General features: G+C 44.3%; 1 long non-coding RNA gene across 1 annotated transcript; it reads left to right on the forward strand.

Annotated features, from left to right (window-relative positions):
- The first annotated feature begins 388 nt into the window (after nt 1-388).
- Nucleotides 389-2,322, forward strand: LOC121917746. Its single transcript, XR_006101097.1, has 2 exons — nt 389-492; nt 652-2,322. It is a non-coding gene; the product is annotated as an uncharacterized LOC121917746 (long non-coding RNA).
- The last annotated feature ends 3,156 nt before the right edge of the window (nt 2,323-5,478 follow it).

Genomic DNA, 5,478 nt, shown 5'->3' on the forward strand with positions numbered 1-5,478 from the left:
TTCAACAGGGGCATTGTATGGTTTCTGTAATCTGCCCCTGTTAATAGCCTGGCAGCAGCTCTTTGAACCAACTGAATTTTCTGAACACTTTTCAAAGGCAGTCCTATGTAGAGCCCATTACAGTAGTCCAAACAGGATGTAACCAAGGCATGTACCACCATGGCCAAATATGGCTTCTCAAGGAACGGGCACAGCTGGCGTAGAAGTTTTAAATGTGCAAAAGCACTCCTGGTCATATCAGAGACCTGGACCTCCAGGTTCAAAGCTGAGTCCAAGAGTATCCCCAAACTGCGAACCTGTGTCTTCAGGGGGAGTGTGATCCCATCTAACACAGGCTGGATCCCTATTCCCTGATCTGCCTTCCGACTGACCAGGAGCACCTCTGTCTTGTCTGGATTAAGTTTCAACTTGTTTCCCCTCATCCAGTCTATAACAAAAAACACCATCAGCTACTTTGAGGAAGTACCTGGTGTCTGAGAATACATCCAAAAGGTCTAGTTTAGGGGCTGGATGGATTTATCTTATTTTAAACATATGTTGTCCAAGAAACATAGCATCCAAGACAAAAATAACACCATCAGCAGCAAGGGAAAAAAGGAAACTGTCATGTAAATAGTGTTAAGATTAAATTTAACTCTTTCTTATTCCCAGGAAAACAATTCAGTTCCTGAACTTGCTGTCTGGGGCATCGATGACATGCCAGAGCCGAGGAGAGCAGCGTGGTTGGCGTTGTTCTGGAAGAGGTGTGTATTTTATTTTGCTGGTGGCCTTTGAAGGATCATACTGGTGAGTTGACAATGTTTTATTCATGCAAATAACTACTTGGCTGGATGGTCTTATACAGGAGATGGCAAAGGCAGACCAGACACTGCATGTATGGGTTGCACACTTTGTCAAAATGCTTCCTAGTTTCTCTCCTTTTGGGGGGGGGGGTAACCATATCTAGAGCAACAATAACATTTTAAAGCCAAGGTGGTCAAAATGCAGGCTGTGGTAACATGCGGCCCTCGGGGGTCAACATTTCCCCCCCAAATCTTGTTTTCCCTTAAATGTCATCTAGGAGCATGTGGGACATTTTTATACTTTTAAAACTAACTTGATCTCCCCTCTGAACAGATATGATGTAAAGAGGAAGAGTTTTGTTAACTAAGCTTTATTAAGGGAAGTATACCTGTGCTATATAATGACAAAGGAGAGGTTTTTGCCTTGTCATAATGAATGAAAGCAAGCTACCCCCCCCCCCCACACACACACAGAGATGCACACAGACAACCCACCCAGCATCACAATGTGATATGTCACGTGAGGTCACAATACAGCCACTCACTTAAAAGCCCCCAGGTTCTGAGCCCACATTAATTCCCTGCTGGGATAGCAGATAGACAAGAAATGAGGCTCAGTACAGTCTCAATCAGGGTTTCATCTGGAGGAAAAAAGAGGCTTAGAAATGTATCCATCTCCATTTTGAGATGAAGGAGAATCTGGCTTCTATTGGCTTTTAAACAAAATCTGACCAATCTTGTGAATAGCCAGATATGGAAGAAACCAAGAGACTTGCTCACTCTTCTATTGCCTTCAAACATTCCTTGTTTGATGCAAACACTGTTGGGCTTGTCTAGACCCAGGCTCCCAGGTAAGTACTCCTGGTGCCTTGCCTTCAGAGAGCAGACTCCTAGGTAAGTGGGTCCCTGCTTGGTTAAGTACCTTTTTGGACTACATCGCCCAGGATCCTCCATGCTGATGGGCTGGGTGATTCCGGCAGTTGTAGTCCAAAATGATGTACTTCCAGCCTTTAGTTGGATCCCATGCATGTTTTTAGGTGAGCCCCATTGGGCTGAACTCAGCTAGGAGGGACGTTGCTTCGAGGTGAGTACGCTCCTGGATGGCTGGCATTGCATGGGATCACTCCCTTTTCTGTCTGTGCTGCTCTGAAAGGCTAAGGCACCTCTCTACCTACTGAAGAGGGGCCTGGAGTGGCTTGGAAGACAGGAAGGAAGGAAGGAAGGAAGGAAGGACTCAGTGAGCTCTTTTTCTACTGGACTCTTCTCTGCATTGTCTGAAGAACCAGCCTGCCCATCCTTTAACCTGGCAGTGCAGGCTTTATGAGCTGGTTGCCTGAATTGGAGCCGAGAAGGAATTTTCCCCTGTTGAGCCCAAATTGGCACTGGGTCAAGACAGGTTTTTTGCCTTCTCTGCACTGCCTTCCTCCTGGGCTGCATCCCTTTGGCTTATGGCTCAGGAGGAGTTAAAAGATGGGACTTCTCAGGCAGAAGGATGGACCTCATCATCCCAGATCAATAAAGTTGAAGGAAATGAATTATATCTACAGTTGTCTTGTTATTATTCTTGCTTATGGGGACATTTTGTACAGTCTGTGCAGAGAATTTCATTTTGGGCCAAGTAGACTGATCTGGGGATTTTGGTTGCAATTCTAAGCAGATTGACTTGGAGTAGGTTATAGAGTTTGATTTATTAGGGGGATGTATGGGGAATAGAAGTACCTGTCCTATATGATGTTCACCCCTGGTGAAATACCATGCTTCAATGAATGTGTCATCAGAGAGGAACTGGAAATCAAATGTACACTGAAGATTGTCTTGTCATTCTTATTGGTATGGGGACATTTTCCACAGTCTGTGCAGAGAATTTCATTTCAGACCAAGTAGGACTGAGCTGGAAATTCTGGCTGCAGTTCTAAGCAGACTGACTTGGGAGTAAGTACTATTGAATTTTCATTGCATTAACATGCAGGGCACAGAGGTTCTAGTGCCAACAACCATTGGAACTTCAGTACAAAGGACACTTGAATAGAATGGCCCAAGAATGTTCTGCATTATTTGGTTTCAAGCCAGTTTGGACGATGCAACAAATAAGTTGTCACCAGCCATACAAGCTGTGGGATCCCAGCTGTTTTAGTCCAGAAAAGTAACTTTTCCAAGCTCTATCTGAAGCTAGTGCTTGTAGCATTGCCTTGGGCTCTATCAGGTTTATTAACTAATTCTTTGAACAAGTTAGGATTCTGAACACTAAGTTTGTATCAACACTGCACAATAAAAATCTGCTCTACAGTGTTTGTTCCCGCTTTTTAACACATGATTTCTGCAGTGTGTTTTGGACCACAATTTGTTATCAAGAAAGGGGTCTTAAATAAATAAATAAATAAATAAATAAATAAATAAATAAATGTCTGTCGGTGGAGGCAATACTTCATCACACTCTCCTACATTTAAAAAAATGAAAACCAGAACATGTGTAGCTAAAGAAATCAGAGTGTGGTTGATATAGCCGAAGTTATTAATGAAGAACAGACAAAAGCTAGGAATGGCTGCAGCAGTTTGCTTTTGACTGATCCCACTGGAAAGGACACGACTCTTCCCCGGCTCAATGTTCTCTGCCCAAGAAAGAGGCCTGTGGCTTCACAAAAGAGAAGATATTCTGGGAGGGGTTACCAAATCCCATGCCACATTTTTGTCACAAACCTTGTGCTTCAGTTCCTATGTCCCCTGTACTTTCCAGAATAGTTTTATCCCACCTGTAGTAGTCTAGGAAGTCTATACAACTAAGAGCGGTCCTCTGCACATTTCAAAGGAATGTAAAATGACATTGTTCATTAAATGTAACTTTTCCCAGCTGTAACGAAGGGTCTAATTAGGGGAATTTTAATTAGCTCAATTAGCTGAGGGGGGGTTGTTGGAAGGACCCAGCAAAACCGCTCCTCAGGCTGTATACTGAGGGACCGAATAATTCCTAAGAAAATGGAGCAGAGACAGGCCTTATTGATTAGAAACTAATTTTATTAAAAGGGGAATTTGCACAGCAATACAGAAGCACACACACACACATTCAAGGCTAGGGAAATCGAGGGTGGAAATAGGGAATAGTCCAAAGCAATACTTACTCCAGAGTAGATCTTCTCCAGGAATTCAATGGAGCGATGATGGGAAAATGGGAGCCAGTCTCTTGGAGCGCATGGGTGGGAGCGACAGTTTTGGAGCTAGATCAAAAATCAGACTGGCATGGAGACGGTCTGCTTTCCAAAGAGCAAAATTAAGCTCTGGCTCTGGCAAGAGGCGCATAATTGCTTGGGTGACACCTGGACGGAGGTGTCTGATTTTTTGGGTTGACTAATCTGGTGGGACAACAGTCGAGGAGAGGTGTTAAATTGATCATTTGGAACAAACATTGCACCTTTTCCAGGTTATTTGGATTAAATGATAGTCTCATCTGCGACTCCCAGACTACCTGGAAGACATTGTTTGTTGATTGTGACTTCATTGGGGTGTGTTGTGTACATGGTCCCACGTCTTGGGGATAATGGCTGACCGTGGACCAGACTCCATCTGGGGCCATGTAGGATATTATTTATTTGTTTGTTTATTTATTTATTTATATCCCGCTCTTTTCCCAGGACTGAGACTCAGAGCGGCTTCACAGCAATTAAAAAACAAACAAACAAACAAACAAAAAGTACAATTAAAACATTTTAAAAATAAATAGATAAATGACATGCATTAAACAGAATGATTAAACTAGTCCAACATTCCTGCCTGTTCTTATAGTGATTCCTTAAATGTCTGTTTGAACAGGTAGGTCTTCACCTGCCGTCGGAAAGCCATCAAGGAGGGAGCCGTTCTTATCTCCCTGGGCAGGGAGTTCCAGAGTCTAGGGGCAGCCACCGAGAAAGCCCTCTCTCGTGTCCCCACCAAACGTGTTTGTGAAGGTGTTGGGATGGAGAGAAGGGCTTCTCCAGAGGATCTCAGAGTCCAGGAAGGTTCATACCAGGAGAAACAGTCTGCCAAATAATGTGGACCTGATCCATGTAGGGCTTTGTAGGATATAACCAGTACCTTGAATTCTGCCCGGGAACGAACTGGCAGCCAATGAAGCTGTTTCAACAGGGGAGTTGTATGGTCTCTGTAATCGGCGCCTGTTAACAGCCTGGCAGCAGCTCTTTGAACCAGTTGAATTTTCCGAACACTTTTCAAAGGCAGTCCTATGTAGAGCCCATTACAGTAGTCCAAATGGGATGTGACCAAGGCATGTACCACCGTGGCCAGATCTGGTTTGTCAAGGAACGGGCGCAGTTGGCGCACAAGTTTTAAATGTGCGAAAACACTCCTGGTCACAGCAGAGACTTGGGCCTCCAAGTTTAAAGCTGAGTCCAAGAGTATCCCCAAACTGCGAACCTGTGTCTTCAGCGGGAGTGTGATCCCATCTAACACAGGTTGGATCCCTATTCCCCGATCTGCCTTCCGAATGACCAGGAGCACCTCTGTCTTGTCTGGATTAAGTTTCAACTTGCTTGCCCTCATCCAGTCTATTACTGAAGACAGGCGCTGGTTTAGGACCAGGACAGCCTCCTTGGATTGAGATGGGAAGGAGTAGTAGAGTTGAGTGTCATCTGCGTATTGATGACATCGCACCCCAAAATTCCGGACAAACTCTCTTAGCGGTTTCATGTAAAAAGAAAGAGAGAGA

This window comes from Sceloporus undulatus, unplaced genomic scaffold, assembly GCF_019175285.1.
Source record: "Sceloporus undulatus isolate JIND9_A2432 ecotype Alabama unplaced genomic scaffold, SceUnd_v1.1 scaffold_531, whole genome shotgun sequence".
Taxonomy (NCBI): Eukaryota; Metazoa; Chordata; class Lepidosauria; order Squamata; family Phrynosomatidae; genus Sceloporus; species Sceloporus undulatus.